General features: G+C 44.0%; 1 protein-coding gene across 4 annotated transcripts in view; it reads left to right on the top strand.

The window, feature by feature from the left end:
• LOC126476340 (uncharacterized) overlaps positions 1-19,570 on the top strand; it is a 676,721-nt gene that overhangs the window by 538,851 nt on the left and 118,300 nt on the right. The window contains exon 1 of one of the 4 annotated variants that reach the window (XM_050103537.1): positions 18,713-18,881. The exons of the other annotated variants lie outside the window; for them this stretch is intronic. The gene's annotated coding sequence lies outside the window, so the exon portion shown is untranslated. Of the gene's footprint in view, positions 1-18,712; positions 18,882-19,570 lie in introns of those variants that run through there. 4 annotated transcript variants of the gene reach the window in all.

Consider the following 19,570-nt stretch of genomic DNA (forward strand, 5'->3'; position numbering starts at 1 on the left):
TAGTAACAGATGGTGCTTCACACATACATGACTAAAGCAGCCAAGGGCCTTCGAATTCTCTACCCCACTGTATTGTACGTTACTTGCCTTGCAAATGCGTTACACAGAGTTGCAGAAGAGATGCGATAATTTTACCCTGATGTGGACAAATTAACTTTCTGTTACAAGAAAATCTACGTGAAAGCTCCGCTACTTGTGCATAAATTCAAGGAACAAGCACCTTCACTGCCCCTCTCCCCTCATGATGCGATGTAAAACACTTATCTTAAACAGAAGCACTTCAGTGTCACTAAAACTGGAATGATCTGCCATAGGGAAGGTTCTGTGTCGTTGAAAGTGGAGAAAGTTTGGCGTTGAGGTGGGTAGGAGGGTGCGGGTATAAGGATGGAACACTGATGGATAGTATCAATGGAGAAGGAGTGGATATTGGGAGACAGGAAGGTAGGAGTTGTGGGGGGTGGGGGGGTGGGGGGTAGGCGGAGGGTGGGGGGTGTCATTAAGACCACAATGTAAAGAAGAAATGGGGATTAGGAAAGGAGGACGAACGGAAAAACGGGTAGGGAAGGAAAAGGGAGCCCTTATGAGGTGGAACTGGCGAGGTGGATTTGTAGGTCGTAGGATGGGGAAATGCTGGGGAGAGGATGTGGAGGGTGTGCAGGTGTAGGGTTGGTGAGATGTATCTGTAGAGGAGCGGGTTGGAAATTAGAGGGGAGACAGTAGGATTATTAAAGTCGAGTTTGGGGATGGTGTACATTGTCCGAAGGTGTTCAGCGTGAGTGAAGAGAGGTGGGATTTTGATGAGATGGTAAAAGAAGGCTATGGCGGACGGTAAACAGATGCTGAAAGCTAGGCAGAGTGCATGACGCTCATGAATCTGAAGGGACTTATAGAACTTAGTAGGGCGAATATCAATGCAACATTCGCATAGGAGCGGACAGGTCCTATCAAGGTTTTGTAGGTGTGGCAGACAGTGGAGAACTGCAGTCAGCAAGTTCGGCCAATTAGTAGTTTTAATGGTTTAAGTCTGTTGTGAGCTTTCTGTTGGATGGTTAGTAGATGAGGTTTCCGTGTCGATTGCCAGTCTGTGATTAGTCCAAGATATTTTAGTGTATTAGTTAACTGGATGGGGCAGTCGTGAAGGTAGGAGTCATGGAGGAGGAAGGTGCTGGTGGTTCGTCCCATAATATTATTGCCTGGATTTCGCAGGAATCGATCTTGAGGAGCTATTGGTTACACCACGAGGTAAACTGACTGAAAAGAAGTTGGAGGGATCACTGTCATTTATGGAGCGAAGGGCTGAGGGCGAGAAAAACTCTTCCATCAGCGCACTGAAGGAGGTGGACAGGCGGAGGTGGCTTGGACATATCGGCAGTGTGAAAAAGATAAAAGAGAGGAGAGAGGACGGAGTCTTGAGGCACACCTGCAGTTGGATGGTGGGTATGGGAACTGGTAGTGTTAATCAGTAATTCAAGAACAGTCTTAATCGCATTTATTATTGTTATAATACCGCCAACCGGTTTCAACCGAACGTAGGGGTCATCTTCTGGGCGTTTACACCATTGGTCGACTGCTGGTGGTGTCACTCCTGTCTACATAACGACAGGAAACTATGAGAGGTTAGTTCGACAAACTATGATAGTTTCCTGCCGTTATGTAGACAGGAGTGACACCACCAGCAGTCGACCAATGGTTTAAACGCCCAGAAGATGACCCCTACGTCCGGTTGAAACCGGTTGGCGGTATTATAACAATAATAAATGCGATTAAGACTGTTCTTGAATTATTAATTAATCATACTAATCGATGCTTCTCTCCACAACCATGTTATCCAAAAATCTATGGTAGTGTTAATATTGACGTAGGATGGGCGAATAGATAGGAAAGAAGCAATATGGCGTACGTAGTCAATTGGAAGTGTGTAAGTCTTGAATTTGAAAAGAATACCGGAATGCCAGACACGTTCGTAGGCTTTCTCTAGGGCGAGAGAGGTAAGAGCAGTGGCATCTCAATTTGACTTCTTATATACTGTACTGCGTTTCCTTCTACCCCTATAATTTCTTGGAAGTGAGCTTTAATAATATTCGTCATATGACTAGACGTCGCAGATAGAGAGGAAGAGATGTGATATTCTCCTCTGACGGTAGTTTAGAAGGAATTTTACTAGCCCACATTAACGGATTAGGAGGGAGCTGAAGCTGCATGGGTACGAGTACCTGCACACGCCATCCAAGCTCTGTTTGACTCAATGCCCAGGCGTATAAAAGCCGTTATTACGGCAAGAGGTGGTTCTTCTCGGTACTGATTTCTCGGGATCTATGCACCCAAATTGCGTGAAAATGTAATCACATGTCAGTTCTAGTATAATATATTTGTCCAATGAATACCCGTTTATCATCTGCATTTCTTGTTGGTGTAGTAATTTTAATGGCGAGTAATGTACATCTTTACCACATTCCTTATGGTGCTCTTCCATCTCGAATTTGATATTTTCAGAGCTGTATGGGACGCTTGTGTTCTTTCAGGGCTGATCTGATAGGTCGCGGACGTCCCGTTTCGCCATTGTAAACCAACCCCGCGCTAGGAGCTAAGCCCACAAACTCCAGACGTGCGCAGGGTATCGACGGTGTCTTTCTTTGGTGGAGTCGCGATCTTCTTCTTGCTCCGACATATTAGTTTAATTCCCACGCGACAAAAAAATTTCCGCACATGATCGCTGCACGTATGTTGGAAGAGCAGTGCGTTGTTTATTCCACCTCCTTGTCACTGTCACTTTTGGTCTTTATGCACATGAATTTACGTTCCAGAAGTTTCTTTCTTTTACGAGCGTTGACAGCTCGAAGCACCACGCTCATACGACACACGCGATGAGAAATGTAACTCTGTAACGAAGTGAAACTACCGTTTGTCTGTCACTCCGATTGTATGATAGAAGCTACTCCTGATGTTAAATTCGTCGTAGGCACACTCCTGTAGCTCACTGCCTGCTTCACTCCAGTGAACGATAAGACCCAATCCATCAAAAGGAAATGCACCAGCGAGACCACTGAGTCAGGACCGGTTCTAGATGTTTTGCCGCCCTAGGCGCGAACTGAAAAATTATACCCACTCCTTTTTATTACCATCGGTCTCCCCGATAATCCCCCCCCCCCCCCCCATGCAACACACCACCATCAACATCCAACGGGACAACTATGAAAATCTCCTACTATACTTTCAATAAACTAAGGTGACCAGACGTTCTCATTTGCTGAGGATAATCTTCTGTTTTCAAGCCTTGTCCTCAGTTCCTTTAAAACAGGATTTTCCTCTTCTCATTTGCTCAGTTCGTACGCTGTCGGATTTAGAATTAATTTAGTTCGCCCTTTGCCGCCCCTAAAATTTTGCCATCCTAGGCGGCCGCCAGGTCTTGCTTAATGGCAGAAACGGCCCTGTACTGAGTCATATACGAGTTGTCTTGCAGACGCTGTCCGCCTTTTCGTGCAGGCACGACGATCGGTGAGCTTTTCAGTGGAGGTGACTGGACGCAGAAAGTGTCTACATGTAGGCCTACTTGTAACACACAATACGCTGTTGCATAACCATGACCTCGGCCTTTGTTTCGAAACGCGCACACCAGTACTCCAGAGTTTCTCAGACGGAAAGATGTTCGCAATAAGTGCTTCAGTTGTACCACTCATGTGGCCTCATTACGCCAGCTACTCCTGTCGTCGTCCACCGCCGTTCAACGTCTGCCTCTTCCACTCTACAACATACTGGTTCAAAATAGCTCTCATCAACCCGAAGTTAGTTTAAATACTTGAATACTTTAATGCTTTACTAGGCGTGGTGCTGTTGGAGGTGGTACGCTTTTGTCTTCCTTTTACTTACATAGCCACCACTTACACAGGAACTTCAGTTTACCTCGACCTCTGAACAATGGTGTAACTCGGCATTTTTCCCGCGCGCTAATCATTGTCAAATATTAACGTGATAGAAAATAAATCTAAGCACCGACTGGGGATTAAACCCCGAATTTATAGTCAGGCACTTACTATTTGGGATAAAACGATCATCGCGATGATAACAATTATCCTCCATAAACATGATCCTGACTGGAACTAAACAACCCAATTACATAATTTTTAACTTAGTAAAATCTTTCCATTCAGCATGAGATATTTACTAAGATCTGTGGGCGTACTAGCCGGCCGTGGTGACCGTGCGGTTCTAGGCGCTGCAGTCCGGATCCGCGGAACTGCTACGGACGCAGGTTCGAATCCTGCCTCTGGCATGGATGTGTGCCATGTCCTTAGGTTAGTTAGGTTTAAGTAGTTCTAAGTTCTAGGGGACTGATCACCTAAGATGTTAAGTCCCATAGTGCTCAGAGCCATTTGAACCATTTTGTGGGCGTACTGAGAATTTTTTACTATGCAAAATTCGGAATGATATTCGAGTCATCAACAAACACGAAGATAGTTCTTGTGTTAGCAATGCAAGAGAGGGAGAGGGAGAGTCGTTTCCGTCCGTAAGGTTTGCTGTGGCATCACACGTTTCGCAGGTAAGACTATCTTACTTGATGGAACATGCATTGTGTCTGATCAGATCCTGACAAGATTCTTTACTCATGAAAATACCGGTAACCGACTGTAAATACAAATTAACTGAAAAACGAGCTCTTTATAAATAGAAAGAAATGCAGTAGCTCTTTGTGATACGATAACTGGAGTCACTCATGTCATGCCTATGAATAACGAAGTGGCAGACTTCAGTTCGTTATTATACAGGGTGAAAAGTATTTAAACCGACAAACTCGGGGAGGTTGTAGGGGACCTCAAAACAAATACTTTTCCCTATGTCACTTCTTCCTATGAGGAATATTTAAACCGGTAGAGGACGATTTCCCTGGCGGCAAATTAATTAAACCAACAAATAATTTTCCATTTTTTATGACCAAGAGACAACGCATTAACACAACCCAATTTCAATTACAATAGATTTTCAAAAAATCCTCCATTGACACGTAAACAAAGATTACACCGTCGGATCATGTTCTATCTGACACGGGTAAAAACCCCAGGAGTATCCTGAATTGTTCCTGCTGCTGCTACTATCACAGCAACCAGATCCTCTTCTGATGCAACAGGAGTTGCATAAACAAGGTTGCGCATCTCTCCCACACAAAAAAGTCCAGAGGGGACATATCTGGGGATCGAGCAGGCCATGGTACAGTACCACTTCTGCCAATCCACGTTTCTGGGAACCGTCGGTCCAGGAATCGACGCACACGACGACTGAAATGTGCCGGCGCCCCGTCATGTTGGAACCACATGAGTTGTCTTGTAGGGAGTGAGACATCTTCCAGCAATTCTGCCAATGCTCTGGGGAGAAAATTGTAGTAGTGCCTGCCATTTAATGGCCTAAGTAACAGATACGGCCGAATTAAACAGTCCCCAACAACACCGACCCACACATTAACGAAGGACCGCACTTTATGAGCGCTAGTAACTATGTCATGTGGGTTATCCTCACTCCAAACATGCGAATTGTGCATGTTGAAGAATCCATCACGCCCGAACGTTACTTGGGGGTAAACAACACAGAGGATGGAAATGTAGGATGCATTTCACACTGTTCCAGATACCACTTCGAAAACTGTGCTCTGGGTGGATAATCAACTGGTTCCAGGTTGTGGACGTAACAATTGCCATCGAAATACTGTTCTTACATTCGTCTGATTCGTCCCCATGTTACGTGCAATTGCCAGGTAATCTCTAAATGACCCTGTCTCACGCAGACGTTTGTACACAGCAGCAAAGGTCGTATGATGCGGGATACGGCGATTAGGATACTGTTGTTGATATACCCGCTGTGCGGCTCGTCCGTTGTGGTGCGCTACGTAGTACGCACCAACCATATCAGTGTACTCAATCCAGGTGTATCGCTCCATTAGTAAACACAGACAATGCACTACTACACTGGTCGACAGCAATTGCCTTCAACTGAAGAGCGTAGTACGCCCTCTAACAACTGAAGAGCGTAATACGGCCTCCACCGGTTTAAATAATTCTCATAGGAAAAAAATGACATTAGGGAAAAGTATTTGTTTTGATGTCCCCTAGAACCGCCCAGAGTTTGTCGGTTCTAATACCTTTCACCCTGTATACTGAGACAACATTGTCCACTTGTTAAAGAGACAACAACCAAATTCGTAACGGAACTGAACCGTACTACGACCCGAATGTGTTGGGGTCCCTGTCGCACATCATGAAGAGGAAATACAGGGATATGTAGAAATAAAGGCTGCATATTTGTTTGATTAATGAGAGAAAATGTAATAGACGTTGACTAAATAGAGTTAGAAGACATCTGAAGAAGAATCCTTACAAATTCTCGAAATCACTTCACAAAACCACTGATTTTAAATGCTGAACCCGTGAATAAGCATAAGCTTCTTCAGATCGCTTGTGTTCAGTTGTGAACTAAGAGCTCCTGCGAAGATGCACACGTTAGTTTACAGCAGTACAAGGCACGGCCTCTTTCACCAGCTAAAAAGCAGTAGCACGGCGTGATTTACGTTGGTACTAAACTACTCGTACAAAAATAAAAACATTGGCAGATGTGACGTCACTGACCTGGCATATATAGCCTTGAACAGCGAGGGAAAAAGATTTGTACAGCAGGTCCAGAGCGTGTTTTACTAAATCACGTTGAGATTTAGTGGGACGTTTAACGTGCCCCGAGTCAAGAATATCAGTTAACAAAATGATTCAAAACCAAAGTACACCGCTGGAAGTTTTCGTTATTGAGTACTATCACATGCTACTTCGCCTAACCTCCATCCCATGAACATAATGGGAAGAACCTTGCGGATAACTATATTTGTGAAGGTGACAGGGACTGTATGGTAAAACAACGGAAACGCTTGGTAACCCAAATGTTTGTTTAAAAGTATGAAATTCAGTCGCAGAGATCACCAGGGGAATAAATGTCGCAGATGAGACAGAACTGTAGAACGTCTAACAGTTTCAGGTTTCGTAGAACCGCTCTGTAGAATAAATAAAAATAGTAGTGGTTCGTAACTGATTGGGAGTGTTTTCGTTGCTCTCACTCGTTAACTAGAAGAAACCGTAATACGACCCGCAATGAGAAACATTCTACATGGGCAGTTTCAGAGAAGCTCGCAGCCTCTTCAGTGCTACCCAGCCTGCTTCGGTGGAACTGCTGTAGATCAGTTTCGCGACGGTTGTGAAAGAAATTAAACCGGCACAGACAAATAAGAAAAGCGTTTTTACGACTGAAGGAGCGACCTTCGGTGTATACTTTCTACTGACGAGAGAGTTAGCCGACCATGAAGGAAACACGGTTCCGGATCTGGAAATGTTAAGGCGATATTCGGCTCCCCAATGAGCAAAACTCCCCGTAGCACAATACTATTAGCGTCACGTATGATTCTGGCACTATTACACGGGAAAACTATCGTGATTGGAGGGAATTCTGCAAGACCTGTAGATTTCTGAGTCTGAATATGTAGCCATGGAATCTCATTCCTTTCGTTTAGGGAGGGGCTGTTTCCCTAATAAACGAATTCAGTTTTGTGTTACGCGGCCACTTTTTCCCCTCTAATGCCCACAAAAAGTATAACCCACTTACATTTAATTGATAATTTTAGTTCAGTTATGTACGGAAATACGTCTTCAACCACATTCAAATGAACCGTTTTCGTGTCCTTCGTTAATTTCTTTAAAACAAGTTATTCCCTGTGAAACATAGTCTCCGCGGTGCACAAGACTACTACGAAATTCATGTTTGATTTTATGCGTTCCCACATTCAACTGATATTGTGTTAGTCCTATAGATTACTTAAAAACGAGTTGAAGCTGGTATTCTCGAACTGAATTATATATCATCATAAGTCAGTGTTAATTTCATGCTTACACAGTCATGTTAGAGCAAATACGGAGACTTACAAGCAGTCGTTCTTCCCACGCACAATTCGTGAATGGAACAGGGAAGGGGGGATCAGATAGTGGTACAATAAGTACCCTCCGCCACACACCGTAAGGTGGCTCGCGGAGTATAGATGTAGATGTAGATGTAATGGATTTTGGCAACACACTCTATGGAATTTGCACAGAGCTAGGACAGTTTTTAAAGAACTCATATGATGACTACTCATTTCATCTAAAAAATCATACATTCTATTTGAGATTCTGTAAAAATTTACATGTACAACTTCAAAGACTAAACGTACGAGACGTTAGAACAAAAAATATACAAGAGAAGTTATTTTCAAAATGCATTGGATGAGTTGTTGTTCAAATAGAAAATACACATAGTAAAAAGCGACAGAATATGTTGAACCGAATAAGTCGAGCGAAAGGATTAAGAGAAATGAAATGAGGCAAGACACTTAAGGAGAGCACTTACTACTCAATTAACTAAAATAATTGGGAAAATATAGCCGGCCGAAGTGGCCGTGCGGTTAAAGGCGCTGCAGTCTGGAACCGCAAGACCGCTACGGTTGCAGGTTCGAATCCTGCCTCGGGCATGGATGTTTGTGATGTCCTTAGGTTAGTTAGGTTTAACTAGTTCTAAGTTCTGGGGAACTAATGACCTCAGCAGTTGAGTCCCATAGTGCTCAGAGCCATTTGAAGCCATTTGGGAAAATATAAAAATACCCCATTGGTGAATTCCTATAGAGAGAAAATGTCATTAAAATTTGGTGTAATGAGGTAGTACTGTACGTCGTATCACGTTTTGTAAAACTGTCTGCTCAAGACCGAGAACGCTCATAGTTCTGATCAGTTCTTTGTAGGTATTAGAAGATGGCTTTCCTGGTTTATGGTAAAAACTATAAAATGTCTTTTGACGTGTACATGTCACGTGAATCATTTAAAATAAATTCTAGTGTGTTCTTCTTCCTCTTTCTTCTTCATTTCTGTATTAGTCAGTTTATTTCTGGTGACAGTCTGCATTGCTTCCGTGGTATGAGAATATGTTTCTTTCCTTTGGCTTGATTATTTAGAACTTTATTGACAGTCTTTCTGTATAAATTTTCTGTATTGTTCATTGCAATTTCTTGTTTTATTCAGAGTTTTTGTCTTTTAACTCTCCTTTCACTATCCATCGGCAGCTACTTCCTACTGTTGCTATTTCTGATTTCAAGTGTCCCTTTACGGCCTTCGGTAGCTCTTAAAATTTCATTTCTGCGCTTTGAATATGTCCATATTGTTTCTTGAAGCCCAAGACTCAGATAACACTGTCGGAAAACTAACCGATATTTGGGTTTCTTTGCATCTTTTTGTTTTTAGGAGTCCGCTGACTTCGACGTATCGTGTACAACATGTTCATTTTATTTTGTATATCATAATCATACTCTAAGCCGCAACCAAGGTATTCAAAATTATTTATCTGGCGAAAATTAAATTATCGACGATAATTTTAATTCAGGTAGGAGGTTTGCTAAAAAGTTAATTAGTAGCGGTATTACTCAAATAAAGAGTTTATTTGCTACAAAGTAGATGAACTACTTTGGTTTAGTTATAGAGAAGATTACGTTTTAAACGAAGAAAAATGTGTTCAAATTCGATAAAGAAATGTAGGTGGAAAGTTTAAGATAACATTATTCTTAGCGCTTACAAAAGAAAATATACTCCGTAACTGTAAACAGACATTGTCCTTCGTTTTCTTTGCCAAAGTCTTAAAGTTTTTCTATAGGTTGAAATATCATGCCAGGTAACAATAAGAAGTTAACTGCTAAGTTTTGTACTCTTCTGTTGTGTACTATACTGTACACTGTTAATTAACCTCTTGTTTGTAACACTGAGAACAATACTCAGGAACAAAAGTTGCTGTAGAGACGTTGATAAACAGATGTTTCGTTGTTGGAAAAAATTTGGAAATTTGTGGTCAGTTCTCATGGGACCAAACTGCTAAGGTCATCAGTCCCAAAGCTTACACACTTCTTAATCTAACTTAAACTAATTTACGCTAAGGACAACACACACACCCATGCCCGAGGGAGGACTCGAACCTCCGACGGGAGGTGCCTTAGACCGCGTGGCTACACCGCTAGCCTTGATCCATAAAGATGTAGGGAACGAGGGACAGTAATTCAGAATGTAAAAAAAAATCATTTCTCAATTGAATCTATTTATTTACAGAAATTGTCGTTCAGATGGTCAAGGGTAATGGAAAAAATCGACCATCAGCTGAGGGACGGAGGATCCTAGATTTCACCGTAAGTAATTTGGGACAAAAATGTAAAAACAAGATCTGGATGGCAGAAATGAGATTAGAACACACAGATTGAACGATGCCAAAACACGAGACAGTAAAATTCCGCTAAGTTACCATCTTCTGTTTTTCACTCGGCACCAACTGACACAGTACATTTCAAGTGTATCATGCAGTCAATATCTTCTCAGTTAAATTCTGCTTTCTGTTGTCTTTCCACGACACGGCATACAACGTAGTGTTAACTCAAGCACCTTGCACTAAAGACGAATGAAGGCATCAGAGGATGGTCAAATTACACGAAAGTCATGACTGGAAAAAAAATAAAAATCACCGACTTATGACAACGTGATTACATCATTTGGCATGATCACAGCAAATGCTGTCGTGGTGAAAGAGTGAACACGATATTAAGATGCATTTACATTCAACAGCTGTTTCCAGGAAATTACGTATGAGAGGTAGGTTCTTTAATAGCTGATCGACAGTAACCAGTCAATGGTTGTCAATGTGTGCCTGTTAACTTCTCCTTGCCTGTAAACGCACAGGCTTTTTTTACCACGCTGGCGAGAAAATTAATTCGACTGCGAAACTTACGGTGGAAACGGAAGATTTTTCGCCCAGGATGTTGCAGATTCGCTCTCAGAATCAGGTGCGTCATTAGGATACCCCTGTTTTGATAACCGAGCGAGGTGGCGCAGTGGTTAGACACTGGACTCGCATTCGGGAGGACGACGGTTCAATCCCGCGTCCGGCCATCCTGATTTAGGTTTTCCGTGATTTCCCTAAATCACTCCAGGCAAATGCCGGGATGGTTCCTCTGAAAGGGCACGGCCGACTTCCTTCCCCATCCTTCCCTAATCCGATGAGACCGATGACCACGCTGTCTGGTCTCCTTCCCCAAAACCAACCAACCAACCTGTTTTGATAAGAGAGTAGACGAACTTTAGGCCGAGCAGCTCGGAGTGTGGCTCTCCGCAACGCGAGACATTACGCCTACCGGTTGCCTCTGTTAACGGTGACCGCCTTAGACCATCAGACAGCCAATTCAGAGCAGCCGTGTAAATTGATACCTAAAGCAGTGCCCTATTTCGTAAAGGAATGTGCAGTTGTCACGTCTCCTCTTTCAGTGTTTTCAAACAGGTGCTACTGAGGACTGACAGGTGCTAGGGTACAACAGTGCCCGGTTTGTTGCCCTAGACGGCGAGCGTTTATCAGAGCAAAGGTATCGTCAGAGGTGTCATAGGACCGCTGTTATTTTCTACGTACACTGAAGAGGCAAAGAAACTGTTACATTTTCCTGATATCGTGCAGGGCCCCGCGAGCACGCAGAAATGCCACAGCATGACGTGGCATGGACTCGACTTATGTCTGAAGTAGTGCTGCAGGGAACTGACACCATAAATCCTGCAGGGCTGTCCACAAATCCGTAAGAGTATGAGGGAATTGAGACCTCTACTGAACAGCACGTTGCAAGTCATCCGAGGTATGCTCAATAATGTTGTTGTGTGGGGACTTTGGTGGCCAGCGCAAGTTCTTCAACTGAGAAGAGTGTTCCTGCAGCCACTTTCTAGCAATTCTGGATGTGTGGGAGGTCGCATTGTCCTTTTGGAATTTTCCAAGTCCGTCAGAATGCACAATGAACGTGAATGGATGCAGGTGATCAGACAGGATACTTACGTACGTTTCACCTGTCAGAATCGTATTTAGGCGTATTAGGGGTCCCATATCACTCCAACTGCACACGCTCCACACCATTATAGAGCCTCCACCAGCTTGAACAGACCCTACTGGTATGCAGGGTCCATGAATTCATTAGGCTGTCTTCATACCTGTACACGTCCATCCGCTCGATACAATTTGAAACGAGACTCGTCCGACCAGGCAACAAGTTTCCAGTCGTCAACAGTCCAATGTCGGTATTGACGGGCCCAGGCAAGGCGTAAAGCTTTGTGTCGTGCAGTCATCAAGGGTACACGAATGAGCCTTCGGTTCCGGAACTCCATATCGACGATGTTTCATTTAATTATTCGCACACTAACAGTTGTTGATGGCAGAGCATTAAAATCTGCAGCAATTTGCGGAAGGGTTGTACTCCTGCCACGTTGAACGATTCTCTTCAGTCGCAAATTCGAATCCTGCCTCGGGCATGGATGTGTGTGATGTCGTTAGGTTAGTTAGGTGTAAGTAGTTCTAAGTTCTAGGGGACTGATGACCTCAGATGTTAAGTCTCATAGTGTTCAGAGCCATTTGAACCAAAGACTGAGTCGTATGTTAATGTTTATGGAAAAATAGGTGTGTGTGTCGGGGAGGGGAATTGGTATATCCAGCCGTCTAATCGAAAAGGGCCCCTGTTGTTAGCGGTGTGTGAGAGTTGGATCTTAAGTTTATTTTGAGTGTATAGGACGGTATTGGCTGCATGTATAGTGCAATGTCTTTCTGTGTAGCTCATTGATGAGAGAAGGGAGACGATAGCTCCGTGTCGGCTATAGCCTTCTCGTCTCAAATAGCACCAAAAGATTTACCTAACTTAATGCTCCCTCCACCAATAGATCACCATCAACACTTCCACGTCTACTTCTTTCGGCTCGAAGGACTCGGTCCCTCCAGAGGCCTTCCGCCGCCGCTTTTATTCCATCCTTGCCACGTATCAGGGCTCTGGAATTGTTTACACCGACGGTTCGATGGTTGCTGGTCGTGTCGGGTATGCGCTAACTCTAGGGGACCATTCCGAACAACGGTCCTTGGCGGCTGGCTGCAGCGTTTACACTGCTGAGCTAGTCGCCATCTTTCGAGCCCTAGAGTATATCCGCTCCTGCTCAGGTGAGCCCTTCGTGATCTGTAGCGATTCCCTGAGCGGTTTACGAGCTCTCGACCAGTGTTTTCCTCGTCCTCGTCTGGTGATGGCTATCCATGAGTCCCTGCACACTCTTGCGCGTTGCGGCCGCTCTGTGGTCTTTATGTGGACCCCCGGTCATGTCGGTATCCTGGGCAATGAACATGTTGACCGCCTGGCGAAAGAGGCCACGTGTAAACCATCTCTGGATGTTGGCCTCCCAGAGACTGATTTGCGGGCAGTCCTCCGCCGAAAAGTTTTTGCGCTTTGGGACGCTGAATGGCGCGGTCGGATTACACCCAATAAACTCCGTGCCATTAAGGAGACGACGACTGTGTGGCGGTCTTCCATGCGAGCCAACCGCAGGGACTCCGTCGTCCTCTGTCGGCTCCGCATTGGCCACTCCCGGCTAACACACAGTTATTTACTGCGCCGGGAGGACCTTCCTCTGTGAGGAATCGTTAGCGCCAGGATTTCACCCGGAACAAGTCCCGCCCACTCACCCCCGGTCTTTGTTCGGCGCCTGGGCATCGTTTCAGTTGACCCACGTGGTTTACCGCGTTCAGCTGCACTCGCTCGGCGTGAATGTTAAATTAATATCTTGCTAGGTCTTAAATTTTGCCACATAGTTAAAAAGACACGTTACAAAAAACGTGTACAGTTGGCCTCAGCTGTGCCAGGTACTTCCACAGCAAACATAAGAGAAAACAATTTACCACTGAATTCTTTGAATGCGAGAACTCAGTATTCAGATGAATAGCCTATGAAGAAACATACTTCTGTGTGAGAAAAAGCACCCAAAGGTAAAACAGGAAAAACCTACCCTCAAAGAATACACTGAATAGTTTTGCTGAAAAGTTTTAGGGGTGGAAGAAGAGCTAGCACAGCATGAAGAACGTTTTAAAGCCGTCAAACACTGCAGCATTTATTTACTCCATAACTGCTCTGTGACAAACATTCACATCATCATTATCATTTTTAAAAAATGGTTTGAATGGCATTTATGAAATTAATAAATCTTTTGGTTAAAAATAGACAGGACAAAGAATAACAACAGATTATTTTCCTCAGACGTTTGCAACAGCGTATAGTGCATTAATCACACAGAAACAGCCACAATTCTTTATAACCTCGTTTATAATGCGCAGGTATTGCATTGGAAGAATTTACAAATTAAAATTCACCCATAACCCATGAAAATGCTAACGAAATATGTCATATAAGCAAATATCTTACTGCTTTCATTAGGCATTTCTACTTTATGGCATTCTTATATTCTTTAATTTTCGTGAGTTACTATGAGGGCCTACATAAACAAAACGACTTTCACTTATTTCTATGTAACGTTGATGTTAGACGACAGAGTTAGTCGACTGCACCCGTGGCTTTACTACCGACATGACAGATTCAAGACCATTGTTTTCGCATTGTATGTTTGCTCTGCTGTTTCCCTCAAATGAACGTATTATAATAAGTGAATTAGTTAATGAAAATTTGTCCTTATTGCCCTTAAATAACATCACGTTATTTTTTGTTTTCTATTGCTGGCGATGCTTTCAATTCTCTATAAATATTTTTATTTCTTTAAATAATTCAAATTCATGTTATATAACTATCCAGAAAAACTTAAATTTCTTATCATTACTGAATTTCATCATAGTGTAACATGTGCTGAACAGTGACGATAACAACGTTGTTGTAGCTTCCAGTTTGCGGAACTGGCGGCTGTTAAGGGGAGGGCCTTACACTACGGGTAGGCGCGGAGGGGGGTGAATGGGCGGGACTTGTTCCGAGTGAAATCCTAGCGCTAAGGGCACGTTCCTCTGTGTCGCTGTGGGGCAGCTTTGACAGTGGCCCACATTCTGTTGGCCTGCCCCCTTTTAGCTGTGGTCAGGCAGACATTTGCGCTGCCTGATACGCTCCCTGCCCTTTTAACAGACGACTCCACTATGGCTGACTTAGTTTTACGTTTTATTCGGGCAGGGGGATTTTATCATTTAATCTGAGTGTTTCTGTTTTATTTTATTGTTTTGTGTTGATTCTGGCCTTTGGCCTATGATTTTCAACTGATTTTTTTTAATGTGTTTCTAAGTGGTTGGCTTTTCCTTTTTTATTTCTATGGTCGGCCAACCACCGTCACACTCTGTGTGGTTTTAGTTCGTTTTGTCTTGTCTTTGTCTTTGTCTCAGTTTCTCTTGTTCTGTGTCGTCTGTGATCTCTTCTGTTCCTCGTTTTTATTCTCTGTGGGTGTTCTTTGTCTTTGGAAAAAGGGACCGATGACGATAGCAGTCTGGTCCCTTTAATCCCCCAAACCAACCAACCAATCTACTTCTTTCGCTTGCGCCATAGTCCCGCAGCGATCGCAGGGTCGGCGTGGTTAGAACGGATTTGCCGCCACCCCGTACCCCTAGGGATCGAGTCAGTGTACTCAAGCTGTCTGCATCTAGTGTAATTCGTGAAATAGTGCGAACGTGTTTCAAATGTCTGCAACGCGTGTAACAGAGCCGGAACGTGGGGACCAGCCCAGCATTCACCTAGCGGGATGTGGAAAACCGCCTAAAAACCACATCCAAGCTGGCCGGCACACCGGCCTTCGTCGTTAATCCGCCGGGCGGATTCGATCCGGGGCCGGCGCGCCAACCCGAGTCCAGGAAGCAGCGCGTTAGCAGTCTCGGCTACCCTAGCGGGTATCAATAGTTCCACGTGCCCGCACTCAATGATACACTGTGGAGAGGTTTGGAATTTAATACAGGACATAGGCACAAAGTCTGTTGATCAGCAACTGTATACCACCACCTCTCCTCCCTTGACGGTCAAATGCTGCCACTGAAAATTTCCTGCGCCACCACGTGTGCGTTTGCTACCTCGACTGTGGTGCGTGGTTGGTCTCCCTCTGCAACTTCTGTCGTTCCTCCTTGACACACACTTCCCTACATTACCAACTTCACTATTCACTGACGCTTCAGGACATGTCCTATCAACCGATCCATTCTTTCAGTTAAGTTATTAAATTCATCTGCCCGCCGTTTATTCGATGCAGTATGTCCTCATAAGTCATTTCCCTACCCATCTAATCTGTAGCGTTCACTTATAGCGCCACATTTCAGAAGATTAGATTCTCTTTGTGTCTCAACTGTTTATTGACCATGTTCCAATGCTGCACAAGGCTGCACACCAGAATAACACCTTCAGAAAAGACTTCTTAACATTTAAATTTATGTTAGTGTTATCAAATTTCTCTTTTTCAGAGATGCTTGTCGTGATATTGCCATCTGCATTTTATATCCTTCCTACCTCGGCCGTCCTCAGTTACTGTGCTGCCCAAATAATAAAACTCACCTGCTACTTTTGCGTCTCATTTACTAGTCTAATTTCCTAGCGTCGCCTAATATAGTTTCCTACATTATATAATCCTTATTTTACTTTCGTTGAGGTTCATCCCACACCCTCTTTTCAAGACACTATCCATTCCATTCACACGCTCTTTCAAGTCCTTTACCATCTCTCACAGAAGTAAAATGTCATCGGCAAGTCTCAAAGATTACATTCTCTGGGAACTTCAGTGCCTTGTGCAAATTTCTCATTTGTTTCCCTAACTGTTTGCTCAGTATACAGACACACTAACATCGATTGCTGTATTTCGCGTTTGTGGGCTCAAATTCAAGTCCAGCCGCCCAGATTTAGATGATCTATGGTTGCCCTAAATCACTTAAGGGAAATGCGGGTATGGTTTCTGTTCAGGAGGACACGGCAGATTTCCTTCCTCACTCTCTCCTATCCGAGCATGAGGTTCATATCTAATAACCTCGCCATCAAGGGGCACTAAACCCCTAGCTCCCTTCTTCTTTCACCTCTTCACATTATGAGCTCATTTTTATTCCTGTACTGGACGATGGTTTGTTTGGATTTGAGTGCTAGCGGGTACAATTGTATCGGATAACACTCCATAACAATAGCACCAACTGCAGCAAATGTGTCTCTTCAGTTTAGAAACAAACCGCTCAATCATGGTACAGAAAAAGCAAGGTTGTCTGCAACTCGTACAAAAACCGGACAGCAGTTATGAGTCGATGAAGATGAAAGAGAAGGAAATGAGGAGTAACTGTAGCCTCTCCCGAAGGCTATTCAGTCTGTTCAACGAATAAGGAGTCCAGGAACCAAAGAGGAATATGTAAAGGGAATTACGATTCAGTTAGAAGAAATGGAAATTTTGACGTTTACCGATTGCAATGTAATTATGACAGAGGCGGCAAAGGAGTTAAAGATGAATTGACTGGATGGATAGTATCATGGAAACAGGTTATAAGATGAATATCATCAACGGTAAATTAAAAGTAGTAGGTGAGTTTTGCTAGTTGATGAGCAAAATAAATGACAGTGCCCGAAGTAGTGAGAATAAAATGTAGACTGCCAATATAAGAAAAGCGTTCCTGAGGAGAAAGAAGTTTTTGTCAACATCGAATTAGGAAGTCTTTTCTGTCTGGAGTTTAACCTACAGATGTGAAACGTGGAGAATAAACAGTTGGCATAAGAACGAACCAGAATATTTTGAAATGTGGTGCTGAATATTACATGGGTATGATGATGAGATAGTGAACCGAATAAAGGAGAAACTAAATTTTAGTCACAACTTGACTAAAAGAAGTGATCTCTCTATAGGACGTCTTCTGAGGAATCAAGGAATCGTCAGGGGAGGGAGGGACGGAGGGTGGGGGGGGGGGGGGAGTTTTGCGGAAAAGGGGGGACGAAATTAAAATTGTAGAGAGATAAATTGTTGATGGTGGACAGCAACCAACCACAAAAAAATTGGTTTTGGATTACTGTATTCAAAAAAGTCCCGTTACCGGATTCGAATTTGTACAGTTCATCGTCAGATGGCTTTCGTGGTTTCGTCAAAGAAATATAATGCTTTGATTTATCACTAAGTTGTCCTGAAATGTCCGTCTCATACATTTTTTTCATAGTTTTCCTCCTACAAATCATATTCCTAATTCTGGTTGTATTTTTAAAATCACATTACATTGGCTTGCATTACTAAACACTTTCGTTTGGTCACAAAACAAACTTCCATTGCGCACCATAAGTTTTGAAGCAGTCACAAAATATGTTCGCAAAATACACGGTGTCCGTCATGCATTTTTTCCCCTTTTTTATGGAAAAAAATTATTCGTAGAGGGGGACCAAGTTTCACTACGGTAACCGGGTTAAAAAAGATGCAGGTTGCGGTAGTTACGCGGAGAGAAAGAGGCCTGTGCAAGATAGACTAGCTCGGAGAGCTGCACCAAGTCAGTCTTCGGGCTGAAGACCACAAAGGGAAGTGTCTCCTCGAACGTATTTATGAAATAGCTGCAGAATAGCGGAAGAAAAAGAGCGGATATAAAATCACATCAAACAAACTGCTTCACATCGCACCATCACCAAGTGCACTGGCGGGAGCTCATGTCACGGAGCAAAGTGCTGAGGCGCCTGCCACGTGCTGCGGTAGACTGTTGTGTTGCGCTGTAGCAGCACAGCTGCCCGCATCTACTGACCTTCAGCTGTATCCCCCCTCCCACTCCCAGTAGCCCTTCCCTCCCCTCTCCCTTCCCCCAGAATCATAAGGCGACTGCTTTCTACTAATGCGCGTTGCGGCAAGCGCGAACTCTCGCCCGGCAACTGGAGTCGCTATTTTTGGCCTCGGCTCTGCACGGGACAGCTCTACCGGTCTCGCACTGCGGTGTTGTCCGTGACAATGCCTCGTTCATTGAAGACAGTTGACGGTGGTGACGCTTCCGGCGGATGGGGCCGTTGAGGTTCGGCTGATCCCTCGGTGGTTTTCCAGAGGAGCAGGGTATGTCACGACACCAGATTTCATAATCTCACCCCCCTCCCCCACCTCTCTCTCTCTCTCTCTCTCTCTCTCTCTCTCTCTCTCTCTCTCTCTCATCTCATCAACACAAACACGACACTAAGACTCTGCATGTTCTCATCTCGGTCACCTACACTCAACAAAGAAACAGTGTGGTTATAGTTCAACTTTGCCGCGCGGGGTTAGCCGAGCGGTCTTAGGCGCTGCAGTCGTGGACTGTGCGGCTGATCCCGGCGGAGGTTCGAGTCCTCCCTCGGGCATGGGTGGGTGTGCTTGTCCATAGGATAATTTAGGTTAAGTAGTGTGTAAGCTTAGGGACTGATGACCTTGGCAGTTAAGTCCCATAAGATTTCACACACATTTGAACATTTTTTGAAGTTAAACTTTCACTACTTGAGCCAGAGTAGACGGAAAAAACGTTACATTCCATTAGGAACGTGGGTGCGCTCCATGACTGCGATATGACTTTCAAGTGATAGAGCACAGCAATCAGTCGTCCTTTTCTTTCAAGGTTTTATTAGAAAATCTACATTTTGGCTACTGCCTAGCCATTATCAATGAACTATTTCATAGTATCAGTACAAGTCCTAGTACGTCAGTCTTCTGTTGTCCGGGCTTCTGTCTCGAACGAACTGACTGCGATATAAGCGCCCTATCCATTGATACCATGA

The sequence above is a fragment of the Schistocerca serialis genome, chromosome 1, assembly GCF_023864345.2.
Source record: "Schistocerca serialis cubense isolate TAMUIC-IGC-003099 chromosome 1, iqSchSeri2.2, whole genome shotgun sequence".
Taxonomy (NCBI): domain Eukaryota; kingdom Metazoa; phylum Arthropoda; class Insecta; order Orthoptera; family Acrididae; genus Schistocerca; species Schistocerca serialis.